The following is a 16499-nucleotide window of genomic DNA, read 5'->3' on the forward strand; positions in this document are numbered from 1 at the left end:
CGGGAGACAAACAGCCATATTCACGATCTCAGTGCTTGGACGTTAATTATCACGAATATGCACATGTGTCCATTAGACTTTAATGTTCACCGGATGCGAAGAATAACATGACGGTTATCTACCTACGTTGTCACGTTCACTGACTTTTGCAGGCCTACACCAAGATGTACACATGTTTTCATAGAGATGGAGCAGTCCCAGCGTTCGCAGTCGAAACACTGTTAATTTGAACGCTCACGCTGGAAACGGTTCAAGAATAGCTACACTTAACCCTCTCTGAGAAATTTAAAGGCGTTCCAAGTTACAATCGCAAACCTTCAATCCTGGCTGAAACAGATTCTATGAAGTCGTTTTGTTTCGTCAGCACACTTTTTACGGTTGCCTTTTAAGCCGAGTGTTTTTTTTCAATCATGGTTTTTGTGTGGACACGATACCCAGTAAACTGGTTACTTGTGACTGTTTCTGAGGTGACAGATTCCGAGTTGGAGAGTACTATTGTTTCCTGAAATATAGAAAACGCAAGCATCTGTACACATCCGCAGGGAGAAGACTACCCGGTTCTGTCACTCAGTTAAGTCCTGGCTGATCTGATTGCCTGCCGAACTCCTAATTTCCACCACCCTTGTAACATATCGTTTTCCTTTACTTAATATTTTATTTATTATCTAATGCATAATCGAGTACACTGATCCCACTCGTATTTTACCCGATCAATTCTGCGGACGACGGAGGACAATGATCATATAATTGGGGCGCTGCCATCATGCTCTGGAACCACAGGGGATAACGTCACTCAACTTCACTTGCTCCATCATTGAAGTGTTCCCACAACCTACGGACTCAATTTCAAGGGCTCTTCATTTCATATTCTATATATTTCTTGCTTATTTGTTTATTATTGTTTTGTTTTGCATTGCGCAGTTCCTTAAACTTGTGCGCATTTGAACGCGCAAGTTGGCGCGGTCCACCACTCATTGTATAATGGTTGTTATCCTTTCATGAATTTATTGAGTATGCCCGCAGAAAACTCAATCTCAGGGCTATATACTTCGAAATTTGACTTGACTTTTCAAACCATGTCCCGGATTGCTATGGAGTCAACCGTCACGGGAAGTCATGTGACACTCAAGATCTGACCAGGTTTATCATTGTAACGAATGAGGAAAAAATACCGCCTCTCGTTGGACTTGAAACCACAACACCTTAACGATTAACTTGATCACTCAAGAGCTCAAGAGTAACATGCTAACAGTTGCGCCATAAAGCTCACAGGAACACTCCTTGGTGCAGAAAGATAAAACTCTTGTCGACAAAATATTGCATTTTATAAACACACACATTTTTCACCGCTCTCCCTCGTTCCTTCACAGACAAAGGCACAAAACTAGTCCACCGGTTCTCCTCCAGCTATGGCAGTAATTCCTTAATTGCATGTCACAAACAGTTGGACAGCAAGAATTTCAGAGGACGCGCATTTTTCACTTTCTTCAGAAAGAGTCCCGCAGATTTCTCCTCCTACAGAGTGTGTCACAATCCTGATCTCCTCCAGCGCTAGTACCGTTCCAAGGAAGATTCCGTCAGCATTTTACCTTGGGAGCCCAATGCCTGCAGTTGCCTGCAACAGCTTCCTGCACTTTGACGACAAAATCGAGATTTGTTGCAGATTCCACAGGGACTAAAATAAAATTCGAAACAGAATCAATTAGTCACCGTTAATGGCCCACCGTCTCTTGAGTTGCAGTATTTCCCCTTTACATGAAAGCCCAGTAAAACCTCTGAATCGAAAGACATTCTGAAATCCTTCCATAAACCTGTTATCCGAGTGCAAACAGTCTTGCGGCGCTTGAAATCGCGAGAGACGTTGCTTGCCGTGAGTAGGCGTCAGACTGACAGAAAAAAAAATGGACAGGGTTTTCAGGTCATTTGGCAGAGCTCACGATAGTTGTACAGTTAGGCACTTGTCAATTATTGTGTGTGATTTGAGCAGAGTGGTGATTTTGGACGCGGCTATATTGCAAGTTGGGAGCCGAGACTGCTTAAGAGCCTTCAGAAGGCGAGAGCGGCGGAAAAAGGTAGGATTCTGGTTAGTGTCCTCTATTGCGGAGAAATATACTCTATATCCTCCAAGCAGCATACATCCTTGTCGTAGCGTTTGGAGGCTTGCGTGTCTCAATGACCCGAAGAGCTATGTGGGTGGAGACAGGACCTTGTGCCTTCACTGTTGGTCGTGTCATCCGGTCAAACAGCACAAAGTGTAGAGGCCTGACCCGGAGTCGTGCAACGGACTTCCTTCCACATCGATGTGGGGTGAGGGTGTTCCTGAGTCTCCACCTGGGACTTCCCTCCATATCGGTGTACGCTGACCGTGTTCCTGAGTCTCCACCAGGGACTTCCTTAGTTGAATGCAGAGAAACTCGAGAGGAAGCTAATGGCACGGTGATGGAAGCCAATGGCACTGTGATGGAAGCCCTGCACACCGCAAAGGCCAGGACCAAAATTGATTTCCTTTTGTATACGCCAACCATGCTAACAAAGATAACGGTAGAAGCGTGTTGTCAAAACCTACATATACTGAGCGTCCGACGGAGGAAGGGCAGCAACTGGTGAAACAATATATACTGAGCACAAGAAGATAGCCAGTATCATGATTGTGTAGCTGTCAGTTTGAAGAAAGGCATCGAGAAGTGTTAGTTAGCGTTGAGATCAATCAACTGTAGGCTGATGAGAGTCAGACTGAAAGGAAAGCACGTCAACATGACAGTGCCATGCTCCAATAGAGATGGTGACATTGAAGAAAAGGACGTCCTCAACGAGCAGACACAATCGTAGGGGGCGGGGGGGGGGGGGTTTAACATCATGACGCAATCATCGCCATGGGAGATCTAAACGCCAAAGGAGGAAATGGCAACTCACACTTCAGTCGCATCATAGACACACATGGATGTGGAACGGTGAATAACGATGGTGAAAGGCTGGTGGGATTCTGTGCCAATACCATTCTGACCATAAGAGGCTCCCTCTTTTCTCGCATTAAAATGCAGAAAGTACAATGGTGCTCACCCAATGGACGCGACAAGAACCAGATTGACCATTTGATGATCGATGGTTTTGTAGACGATCCTTGTGGGGTGTAGAGATGAAGAGAGATCAGATACATGAAGTGATCGCCCCCTTCCTGTACTAGTGATGAAACTCAAGCTGAGAAGCATTGGGAGCAGAACAAATTCACAGGGACGTTTTGACGTTGAGAAGCTCAAGGACACCAGCGTGGGATCTACCTTCAAAATTCTCCTTAGGACGAGAGTGTGACAGTATGTGGACACAATGTGGAAACGGATTGGCGCAGTCTTCAAAAAGAGTAGCGAGGCTTGTCTAGAATACAGTGCTTAAAAGAGGAAAAAAAAGAATGAAAACGGCAGGATACATGCATAGCCGTAAGGGGAAAACGCAAGACGCAAAAAAAAGTGCAAGATGTAAATTAACATAATTTAAGGTGTATCTTCAACCAGCATACACTGAAGCCAACATAAAAGTGAAAAGACTTACAAGAAGAATAAGCAAGTCTGTGTGGAAGACCTTGGAGTGCAGACCGAAGAGAACAGTCAAGTTTTGGCAACTGAGAAAGCGCAAAGAGCCTGATGGACAGAGTATGCCAGTTAATTAATGAATAGACCACCACCAGAGAAAGAAATTCACATGCAAGAGGCAGGAGAAGACCCCAACGTCAACTCAGGTTCACCCAAGAAAAGGTGATTGATGAGCAAGTGAAAGGGTGCTTTAGTAGAATTGCAAATGACACAAATGTTAGTGGTTTCCTGCACAGTGTAGAAGTTAGTAGTAGGTTACAATGAGACATTGAAAGTTGCCACCGCTCATCGTGACAGAAGTAATGCCAGGTAATGGATCTTCTGGTGGTTGAACAAAAGCGTTTTGACATTGGTCGGCTTCAGACGAGATTTGCCAACTACTCTCAATCCACGTTCTGAACTTCTTAAGTTCCAGCGGACCCTCTTAGTTTCTCCGGTTTTCGTTCTGAACTATTCAAGTTGGAAATAAAGGTTTTTGTCAGCTTCGGAGCCCCGTGACTCAGGTCTGCCCAACAACTGAGACCTTCAAGCAAGCTTATCGAAATAATTCGTTTAGTTCAACAATTCGGTATTCAAGTCTCGTCAAAAGTGTAATTTGTGGACGAACTTTTCCCTTCCTCATGTTGTTTCTTGCAAGTAATGGTACGCCTTCTTTAATGTCAAATGAGTGTTCGGAAAGACACTATCGGGAATAACTGAAATATGTTCTCATGCCGACAACTGCAGTGGGATGGACTCGCCTTTGCAATGCATACTACCAGTCCTTCTCTTCTGTTCCCTGCACAATCAAGTGGCAAACACCATTCGCCAAAGTCTTGCTTTAAAATACAAACTCATTAAAGACACGATACTTGCAAGCCTGAGCAAAAGCCTGGTCCAGTTTTTGAGTCGGAGTCCCACAAGTTATAGTGCAACCGATCTGTAATTACAGAGTGAAGAATACATAATAACCATCCGGATATAATATTAAAAGACAAACAAGTAAGAAAAAGTTACTCAATGGATATAGCCACTCCAAACACACATAACATTACAGAAAGTATATATGCTGAATTAGAAGAATTTGAAAGACTATGGAACATGAACAAGGTATACATTGTCCGGATAGTATTATCCACATCTAGTATAAGCCGAAAGTCACTACACAATATCATTAAATAGCCTTACACCACAATATTACGTAAATCTTCAGAGAACCACAAATAGGCGGAGGGCAGCTTGGTATGATGGCCTCTAACAACTATCCCTTTGCTTGCATCTTCGGAGACAGCTCTATTTCTATTTTTAATATCTTTGTTTTTTTCTTTTTCAGGGTTCTTTTGCAGACTCTGACCTGGAGTTACACGCTGACTTCAGTTCTTTGCAGAAATGGAACGCGCTCTCGGGGTTCACGACCGGCCGCTTTTCAATATGCCAAACAGGCGGCCTGCAAGACTAGCGCGCCTTGAGGGTGCCGGATTTTTGTGGCTTCGTAGGCGGGCGGAATCGAAGGCGGTGCTGCCGCCTGATGTGTCGTGGGAGTACACGGAAGATCGAAAGCAGCGAGTCAGCTGCTGGTTCTGTGCCGAGAGAACCGAAATCTTTGGGCACAGAACTCCGAAAAAGCGATGCAACTGACTGTTCACACCATATATCAACGAGTTATTTTGTTTTGTCTGCCCTGTAGTTATGAAACGGAACACCTTTTTTCCCTTATTAGGGACAGAGAGAGGCTGTAGTATGTCAGATTACCAGGTGAACGAGCAGTCTTTGAGGCACTACAAGATTGTGCCTTTAATGATGCTTTGCTGCACACTTGAATGCTCAGTGGGGGGTGCAGGTACTTTTTTCGCTGGTGGGGAGAGGGAGCCGTTGCTTTGATGCTACTTTTGCGTGGAGGAAGGAGCTGGTGGAGGGGGCTTTGTTGTTCTAATATTTAACTGTCATTCATTCCTTGGGGCACTCCTCTGTTTTCGCGGATGTTTGAGAAGAAAAAATAAATCAGGATGTAGATTGCGTACATTTCTCTGACACTAAATGTACCTATTGATTGAAACTAAACTTCTGGTAAGGTGATGGCGTGTTCGAACGCTGTGGCGGCCAACCAAAGTTGCATGTTTTTTTTCTTAATGTGTTTATATGCTCGTAAAACAATAATACTGGACTCCAAGAACAACGGATACAGCGGGTCTACCGCATCGGTAATCTGTTCGCTGTTCGGACTGCCGGCCGGGGTGTCGAAGGATACATTCGATGTGTCTGAGAAGAAGCCTGCGTTCGCGTCAGAAAAGAAGAAACTGCCCGTCAGGCGGGAGATGGTGAAGCGGGCGGACGGGGCAGAGAAGGTTCGGAGAAATTGACCTGTGTACGGACAGTGCTGTTGCCTACGAACTGAAGGCATCGGACAACACACATAAAAGTTGCTGGTGAATGCAGCAGGCCAGGCAGCATCTCTAGGAAGAGGTGCAGTCGACGTTTCAGGCCGAGACCCTTCGTCAGGAGTAACTGAAGGAAGAGTGAGTAAGGGATTTGAAAGTTGGAGGGGGAGGAGGAGATCCAAAATGATAGGAGAAGACAGGAAGGGGAGGGATGGAGCCAAGAGCTGGACAGGTGATAGGCAAAAGGGATACGAGAGGATGATAGGACAGGAGGTCCGGGAAGAAAGACGGGGGCGGGGGGAGACCCAGACGATGGGCAAGGGGTATATTCAGAGGGACAGAGGGAGAAAAAGGAGAGTGAGATAAAGAATGTGTGTATAAAAAAAGTAACAGATGGGGTACGAGGGGGAGGTGGGGCATTAGCGGAAGTTAGAGAAGTCGATGTTCATGCCATCAGGTTGGAGGCTACCCAGACGGAGTATAAGGTGTTGTTCCTCCAACCTGAGTGTGGCTTCATCTTTACAGTAGAGGAGGCCGTGGATAGACATGTCAGAATGGGAATAGGATGTGGAATTAAAATGTGTGGCCACTGGGAGATCCTGCTTTCTCTGGCGGACAGAGCGTAGATGTTCAGCAAAGCGGTCTCCCAGTCTGCGTCGGGTCTCGCCAATATATAGAAGGCCACATCGGGAGCACCGGACGCAGTATATCACCCCAGCCGACTCACAGGTGAAGTGTTGCCTCACCTGGAAGGACCGTTTGGGGAAACAAACAGTGAAGGCATCGGAGTTGGTGCACAAAAGAAGCGTGTAGTATAACCGTGAGCGACTGTCTTGGATGTTTCTACTGCGTTCGCAAGAGCCTATTGGACATTGATATTGGGAGATGCTGCAGGTCGGTTTCCCTTGTCTGGCAGAGGAGACAAACGACGAGGCAGCGACATGGCCTTGGTTGTCGCTAGGACGGGGCCTCAAGTGGCCAGCCGGTGGAATGACGGTATGGCTGGGTAGGAGCTATTCCATCAATTCGCATGTCACTCAGTGTCTTGGACTATAGGTGTCTTTTCTAGCTTAACAATGTGTCTATTTCTTCCTCCTTCTCATTATTTTGAATGCATGCTGTTTACCTTAGCCCCAGGGGGAAGCTGTCTCGTCTGACTGTACCCATGTATGGTTTGAATGATAATTACACTTGATTTGATTTGATCACTAGAATAGTCAGAAAATTCTTAATGATCAGGCTTGTTGAGAAATACCCGCACCTCGCATTTTACTACCTGGAGCTGATAAAAAAAAACTAAAATAATAATAATAATAAACATCAATACCCTTACGCTTTAGAAATGGAGAGACGTTTAAGAAGCAGAGTGATACAGCCGCTGCTTGGGAACTGCCAGGGTACGCGTGGAGCTGGCGCTGGGCACGACAAAAAGCGAACCGTTAGTGGCGCACTGCTGAATAGGCGGGCAGGTACCGGGAAAGCCGAAAAAGTTTAAACATTCAAAGTAGCCCACCAACATCACAGACTGCGACCGCTGCACGTGCTCCTAAGGGGAGCAATCCGCTTACAACTGAAACCGCTCAAGCAGAAAGACAAGAACGACACGCTTGAAATGGTCATTAGAAGTAAACATATTCATATTGTGTGTATATTAACGAGAACGGGTAACTTGAGACTGACATTACAGCATACATGGACAAACTTCGTCTGCAATTTATAGCACAACATCCCTCCGTAAAAGCAAATCCACAACGAACAGCAGACCAACATGGAGTGATAGTAAAAAAAAACTTAATCCCTATAGACATGCTAAATCCAATAAAACATAAGTTGCACAAGAGAGAGAAAGAAATCAACCTAAATACCACAATACTACGCAAGACAATAATGAAGATGCAACCCACCAAAGCACTGATGAATACACAATTATTTCAACGGCTTCACGATAAGAGAAACAGCACAGATCTCGGGCGTCTGCAGAATGCTGATGACGAAGCTGAACTAACAGGCAACGTTATCTTAATATTTAACAGACTATCTGAGCATTGACCCAACAGAAAAACTCTATATACCAAAACAATATACGTCATAGAAATATGCAAACGTTGGTAACACTGTCAACGATATCATATTACTACAACATTCAGGTAAACTTTAAACATTTAAAGAACTACACTCAATAGCATACAGCACAGCACTAACAGCAGTGCAGTGTAAAAGTTCCAAAATAGACGTATTCGTTAATAGAAAGTCAAAACAGTAGTGAAATGATAACGGCGAAATGGCAGAAGAGATTGTAAAAAATAAAATTGAAACTTGAAGAGCAGAAGTAATCTGTTTAAAGGAATATAAAATGGATAACATGAGCATAAAAGTTAGGAGTAAGGCTAAGAAAATATTAAGGAAATATGAAGCCTACACAAGATACGATCAACCTCACAAAGGCGCTGTACAGACTAAAACAGAAGTTTCGTGCAGAATAAATAGATACATGCAATAGACTGGACGAAAAAAAAACGGAATTATCAGTTCAGAAACATTGATAATGTTTCTTTGGGACATTGAAACTAAATTCGACGCACCAAAATGTCACCAATCCCAGCACAGAAGTAGTAACAAACACAGAGATAATTAACTTTGGTCAGGCAGGGTGACGCACAATCATGAAGCAACCTGAATAAGGGAGCAAAAAGAGAACACACGCGCGCGCACACACACACACACACACACACACACACACACTCCCACACAGACACAAACGCACACACTCACACACAGACACAAACACACACACACACACACACACACACACACACACACACACCCCATTTAAGAAATGCAAATACATCTGGTTACAATGGATATGCTGAAAGCGGTTATAAAAAGTACCCGCAACTGTAAAGGTACTGGCAGAAAATATATAATCATAATTATTGGTATAAAAATGTTCTTGCCTTCAGCTGTATCAGCTGTATCTATGAATCTATATTTACAGGTTTCTCAAGAACCCTGAAAAGTGACTGCATTTTTGACAGAAGGTAAAACAGGTCTTTTACCTAAAAGGGAAATCACAAAAGATCCATCAAAATGGCGTCCTGTCACTTGTTTACAAGCTAATATTCAATTGAAATATCATAAATCACGCAACTAATCCCCACTAACTTAGATAACCACAATATACTTAAAGAAGATAAGATGCTGTAAGGGTGTGAAAGGATACAAAGAACAGCTGATAATAGATTACGTAATTCTAAATCAAGCCACAGTGGAAAAGCAGATATCTTTCGTTTTGCTATATTAACTACAAAAAAGCACTTGACTCTGTCCCACTTTATTAGAGTCGCGTGACAGCATAGCGCACTACCTGGTCGGAAGGCATACCACCTGCCAATCAAGGTCTGACCCCTCCTCGCCCATCAATGCACAGGCTACTCTGTCAATTACCTGGGCTTGACCCTCCAGCCCTCCTGCACTAAAAGGGTGCTACGTGTGCTGGACTCGCTCTTTTTGCCACCTCCGAAGGACGACCCTGCTTCACTCCAGGCTGAGAACCGTGGAAGCGGTTGGAAGCGTTGATTATTGTCCCGAATAGCATACAGCCGTGCCTGAACAGAGCCAAGGGCTGGTGGATACCGTATTGACTTTTCCCTTGGATGTGTGTGTGTGTGTGTGTGTGTGTGTGTGTGTGTGTGTGTGTGTGTGTGTACCTTGTTCCCATGCGATTTTCCCACGTTCGTTATTAATTGTCCGCGTGTTTTATTGCCGATCCGACTTTTCCCACGACTGCTGTAAATTGTGCACGTGTGCGTGTTGCTTCTGTTGCCATTTTCCCAAGTTTTCCTTCTGTAAATAAAATCCTTTACTACCAAGACTATGTGTCCAGAGTCCTTTCCTTTGAGACCTACCGAATCAGTTTCCTCACTTACAACAATTGGCGCTGCGTGCAGGCTTTCAGGATCTTGGCTGAACACAGGCGTCGGAAAATGTTCTGGCACAGGGGTGAAAAAGCCAGTGCAGGCACTGAGGTTATGTTTCCCGGTGGACCGACGAGAGAGAGGGATTTGAACTCTTGGCCAGCCTGCTGGCGGACCATGGTAAACCGGTGGACTGAACCGAGCAGTTGGACCCATGCGACGAGAATCTGGGGCACCACGTGGTCTCCTTCCATAAGACGTCGGGGTCCCCCAAAGCCAAAAGGAGTCAAAAGGGTGCCTTTTGGCTGTTCGCGTCCCTCCTGAGACGCCAGGTTAGGGTTTCTGGCCAGATCTAGCAGTTATGCAACCAGAAGGACAGGGAGTTAGAATAGCTCCGGCAGTGCTGCTCCACGCCGCAGGAGACAGTACAAGCTGCCCAGACTCGAGACAACGATGTCGAGATCAGGGGAACTGAAGTCGCCTGCAGGCTAATACAGCTGCAGCAGGCGCGGGCAATCTGCCGGTCCGGTTGGCAGCCGGACCCGTTAAAAATTCGAGCCCTGGTCCAGCGCGGTGACAAGTTGGACGCTTGGCTGGGGGATGGGGATATATGGCTAAACAGTGACGAGGAGGGGGTACCGAGGATCCTAGGTCCCACAACCATGTCCGCCCTATGTACCCGAACTCCTGCACTCTTGACACGTCACCAAGCGGTCTCAGGTCCACCGCGGACGCGGATGAGGATGACTAAGCCGCAGGGTGGCATGCCCGTGGTCCCTCCGAGACCACCAAGACCCAGGATTTCTCCCCAAAGGAGCTGACCCAGCTGGCGGATGGGTACCGCCAATGGCCGGGACAGCACCTGACAACGTGGCTGCTCCGACTGTGGGATGAGGGGGCTTCTAACTTGAGCCTCTCTCATTAAGATGCGAGCGCGCTGGAGAGCCTAACTGACCAACAAATCATCAACAATACCCTACGGGCGCCACATCCAGAGATCCGGGAAGGCACTTCGCTGTGGGATCGGGTGGTGTCCGCTGTGAGGATCTCACCCTCCTAGAGTGGGATCTACAAGGGAGCCCGCAATGAGGTACTGTCAGTGACGGGCCCGGATTGTTAGAGAGTGGGCGCTGGTAAACGGCATCTACCAGGGAGCCTGCAACTGTATTTTTTTAGAAAGTACCCGGATGACCGTTGGTCTAGCGGGATACCTGGTCACCACTGCGCACCCTGTTTTAAAGTCAGTGATCTTGCCCCTCATAGCACCAGCTAACGAGAGGACCGTGTGGGATGCCATCACCCTCCTGGAAGTGCCTGAGTATATGCAGCGGAGGGGTACCCACCTAAGTCCGTAGGGCAGAGGCAAGGGCTGGAAACACAATCCCTCCCCGCTTTATGCGCAGGCAGCTGCACATGGACCTGGTGCGCGCAGCTGTGGACCGCGATAGCGTAGACGGCATCCGCAACCCTGACCTCCACTGGAAGGAGCTTTCAGGGGGGAAAATAGGACAGATAATAACCAACACCCGCCCTGTGATTAAGCCCAAAACAGGAGGCGCCCCAAACCTCCGGACCATGCAGCCAGCCCACGCCTGCACTAACTCGTTCTCTGCCCCTCCCCCACCCGAATCTGTCTCTTCTACCCTCAAGGTAGAGCTCAAATAGCTGCTGAGACAGGAAATGTCCCATCATCACCAGCAGGGAAATTCACCCACGGGGCGACAGACTTCCACCATAGGATGAAGGCCAGTGCCACCGGCGCATTTACTCCATCGCCCTCTCCCGCCCGGGCGATCTGAGGCCACATATACCCGGTGCTGAATATTGGGGAAAGGGAAACACACAGCGGTGGATAGCACTCGTCGACACGGGTGCCCAACACACCATCATCCCGGGCAATCCGGCCGGATGGAAAGACACCAAGATACAGGTAGACGGTTTCGGCAGGTTCCTTTTTAACCGCGAAGGAGGTCACACTCCGCCTAGCCATCGGGAAACAACCTCCCCGACCTGTAACAGTCCTTATAGCCGCTTCACCTAAGTGCATCCTTGGCATTAATATTTTAAAGGGACAGTCCCTTGACACTAATAGATGCAGGTTTACCTTCGGGGTCAGACGGGCCACTATTGTAGTTGGAGCGGCCAAGTGGGAACCTATCGTTGTCTCCCCGCCCCGCCCCCGCCCCCGAAGATCATCTGTAACCGTCAGTACAGAGTGCCAGGAGGACACGAAGACATTACTGAGGCCATCCAAGCCCTACTGCGGGAGGATGTCATTAGACCCAAAGCCTCCTTCTTCAACAGTCCCGTCTGGCCCGTCAGCAAAAAGGATGGGTCGTGGCGCATGACGGTGGACTACCAACACTTAAACAAGGCAACCTACCCACGCCCCACCCCCTCCCAGCTACTGCAGTACCCGACATAGTCACCCTTGCAGAAGACATTGCACATGCCCAGATAAACCCTGGTATGCCGCAGTGAACTTGGCCAACACATTCTTCCCCATCCCCCTCCATCAAGATTGCCTCCTGCAAGGACCGTCTGAAACTTTGCTGTCCCCCTGAATAAAACGGACATCCAGAGATTCGTCGGCCTCCTAGACTACTGGCGGCAGCATATTCCTCACCTAACCATGCTTCTCAGACCACTCTATAGGATCTCCCGCAAGAAAGCCACATTCCTATGGGGACCCGAGCAACAAGCGGCTTTCGATACAGCTAAGCAACCTGTGGAACAAGCACTGCGCTTTCTCCCAGCCAGGCAGCTGTCCCTTTTGAATTGCAGGCTTCGGCCAGCAAGGCGGTCGCCGAATGCAGCCTCTCGCAGAAGACCCAAGGGCGCAGAGTCCCGCTCCGTTTCTGGACCAAGTCTCTACCTGAAGCTGCCGCGCGCTACAGCCCATTCGATGGCTAGCTGCTGGCCTGTTACCTGGTGCTCCTCGCCACGGAACACCAGACAGGCACCGACCCTGTCTTCCTTCGCCCCCACCTGCCCATAATGCGGTGGGTCAATTCCCCGATTCCAACCACAAAGATGGTCATGCCCAGAGGTCCTCCATATTAAAGTGGAAGTGGTACATCACGGGCTGGGCCGAACCCGGTCCAGAACGGGTCAGCCGCCTCCACGAACAGATTACCCTGTATGTCATTCCCGCAGTCCCAAGACCCAGCCCCAGACATGCCCGAAATACGGCCCTCCGCTGTGTCCTGGGACCAACCATTCGACACCCTCGACCCTGATCACAAAGTGCATGCCTGGTTCACAGACGGATCCAGCCGCTGGAAACGGGGAAAGCAGTATTGGACGGCGGTGGCACTTCATCCCACTACGGGCAAAATTTTAACCACAGAGGAGCGGGTGGGTCCAGCTAACTTGCTGATCTGGCGGCAGGAGCCCTTACCCTGCGGGATACCACCGGCCCAGTCCACATTTACACCGGGCAGTGGCTAACGGTATGGCTGGTGGATGGCCCGGTGGCCTGAGATGGGGTGGGAAATTCATGGACAGCAGCACTGGTGGTTCAGTTGGGACCAGGCTGCCCACAGAAAAAAAATCAGTCCATCACGTGGATGTTCATACCTAGAGAAACACTGACGAAGCATTACATAACTCGCTGTGGACCAGGCTGCCCAAAAATGTCGCGCTACCACTTCCCCACCAGAAACCGACCTCAGTGCTCTGGCTGCGTGGGCGCACCGCGAATGTGGCTATCTAGGGGCCGACAGTGCACGGCGTTGGGCGGAGAAATTTGGGGTCGACCTCACGCTGGATCAATATAAGACTACTGCTGCCAACTGCCCCATATGCCAACAGGTGAAACCACGGGGATGGCCGACAGGACCGCTGGGTCACATTCGTCGCGGTACGGGAGAGGGTCGCATATGGCAGATTAACTATACTGGACAGCTCCCACGCCAAAAAAAAAAAAGCAGTACGCCCTGATGGTGGTGGACACGTACTCTGGTGTCCTAGTGGCGGTGATCTGTGAGAGGGTCGACCAGAACAGCACCATCAAAGGATTACAGTACCTCTCCTCCATCTATGGATTCCCGTGGGAGGTTCAATCCGATCCGAGCTCGCACTTTGCTGGGGCCAAAGTTCAGAGCTGGGCTGCTGAGGCGGGGATCACGTGGCTGTTCAATATACTCTATCACCTACAGGCATCGGGATTAATTGAGAGGATGAACGGCCTGCTCAAAGAAAAAATACGCAGGCTAATGCCCTCTCGCACACTGCGGGGTGGTTGAGTGTGCTGCAGAAGGCCGTTGACCAATTAAATACACGGCCCACCTGTCGGGGAGGGGGGTGGTCCCCACTGTCCCGTCATCTGGCACACTCCCCATCCCCCGACTCAGAAGACACCGAACCCCCCGAGACCGAGGACTCGGGAAGAGTATAGATACGACAGCCACAAAGCCCACCCTACCCTTCCCCAGAAGGGAGAAGTTGTCGTGCGTGGTCCTGGTGACACTCATTGGGTCGCGATTCCAGGTAAAACTGACTTGTACCCGACACCTAACCCGATCAGAATGAGTCTGTTCCTCCCCCTCCCCCACCCCGTACAGGACAATGGCGTTACTCCAGTCATCCCTCCTGGTCGCCGCGATGATCGGCTTCGGGACAGCCGCCAACACCTTCCTCTGGGTCGCCTACGAGTTCCCTGGCAGCACCAACATATCGGACCGCTGGATCTGCACGCGAACCACAGAACACGCCGATGACACCCTGCCACTCACGCTGATCCCGCTGGATGGCTCTGAATTGAAATGTTTACTCAGACTGTTTGCTCCAATGGGTTTTGGTACATCTGTTTGGGGGGGTGGGGGAGGCTAGTGTTAGTTCCCCACCACTCCCCTCACCACTACATAACATCTCTTCCAGCGACCCCACGATGGGGTGGGTGCTTCAGGAACTGGTATTTCCCTCCCTACAATTTAACCTCCACCCGAGTCCCGACCCTCAGGGTTGTCCCTCAGCCAGTGAGCAGATGTAGGGAATGTTGGTGCAGGCTCCGAAATGAGCACGGATCCAACTTTTCAGTTGGCCATAGCAACTGTGAGCGACACTGGCATCTGGGCGCTTCAGTGACCACTACCGATGATGCTGCTAGGCTGGGGGCTCCCTGGACTTTAAATGGGACCCCCTAGATTTGCGGCCACCGCGCCTACCCGTCGCTGCCCGCGAGCTGGTACAGTTGTTGCTTTCCAGCATATGTGGTGCCCATCGTTCGCCCCCTGAACGATCTGGGGGATCATCCGATTTAAAGCGGCCACCGGGACAAGAGGGCCATGACGGAGGCGGAGGAGTTCTGGATGATAGCCTTTCCCAGATATGACACGACCCGATTGACCCGTGAGGTGATCCAGATGACTAGTGCGCTCGAGATGCTGGCCAGCGAAACGGCCGGGGCCTGCACCACACCGAGGATGTCCTCACCCGAACGGCGGGAGAGCTGGCGGCCGTCAGGATGGTCGCCCTGCAGAATAGACTGGCCCTGGATCATCTACTCGCGGCTGATGGTGGTACCTGAGCAGTGATTGGTAAGGAGTGCTGCACGTTTATCCCTGACGAGTCGAGTAACATCAGACTGCTCACATTCGTGACTCGGTGGCTAAAGTTCAAAAATCGAGGGATCAGCTCCTCCAACACTACACGTCATGGGGAAACTGCTGGCCGTTTGTGTCCCTGGGGGGGCGGGGTGGGCTTGGGTAACTGTCATCTACAGGTCGATTGCACTGATTCTCTTTACAACGCTGTGTCTATATTATGCTATACTTGGCAAATTATTCAGCGCACGTCTGCCTTTCTTTAGTTCTGTGTAGTTAATTACAACGTTAACCTTAGAAATACTTAAGTGTAAGACTTCCATTAAGATATATTACTTTCCTTCTCACTGTGTTACATATAATGTTTGGTGAGGGACGTGGCTTCCGAGGGGTGGACTGTATTGGAGGTTCGTGACTCTCACGTGACAGCAGTGCCCGCTACCTCGTCGGAAGGCACGCCACCTGCAAATCAAAGTTTGCCCGCTCCTCGCCCATCAATGCACACCTATCCATTGGCCCCTTTAATTACCCTTGTACTTGGCCTCTGGCATTTGGCCTTTGTACTCAGCTTAACTGGGCTGGCACGGAGCCATTGGCCCCCTGTGAATTAGCTGGACCGGACAATCCAGCCTTCCGGTATTTGGCCTTGAGCCACTGGCCAGCTTAATCAACTTAACTCCGCTGGCACCGAGCCATTGGCCCCCCTGTGGATTACCTGGGCTTGACCCTCCAACCCTCCTGCACAAAAAGGGTGCCATGTGTGCTGGACTCTCTCTTTTTGCCATCTCCGAGGGACCACGCTGCTTCACTCCAGGGTGAGAACCGTGGAACGGCGCTGGAGAAATTGCTGGTGAGCAGTGCATTGAATAGGGTGCGGAGCGTTGATTATTGTCCCTAATAGCATAGAGCCGTGCCTGCACAGAGTAAAGGGATGGTGGATATCGTATTGACTGCTCACTTTGTGTGTGTGTGTGTGTGTGTGTGTGTGTGTGTGTGTGTGTGTGTTCTTTGTTCCCACGTTCGTTATTAACTGTCTGCGTGTGCTTTATTGCTGATCCGACTTTTCCCTCGACTCCTCTAAATTGTGCACGTGTG

The 16499-nt window shown here is 49.1% G+C and overlaps 1 pseudogene; it reads left to right on the forward strand.

Moving 5' to 3' along the window:
- The first annotated feature begins 11950 nt into the window (after window positions 1-11950).
- Window positions 11951-13097, forward strand: LOC134343725 (uncharacterized; annotated as a pseudogene).
- Window positions 13098-16499: the final 3402 nt, after the last annotated feature.

This window comes from Mobula hypostoma, chromosome 3 (genome assembly GCF_963921235.1).
Source record: "Mobula hypostoma chromosome 3, sMobHyp1.1, whole genome shotgun sequence".
Classification (NCBI taxonomy): Eukaryota; Metazoa; Chordata; class Chondrichthyes; order Myliobatiformes; family Myliobatidae; genus Mobula; species Mobula hypostoma.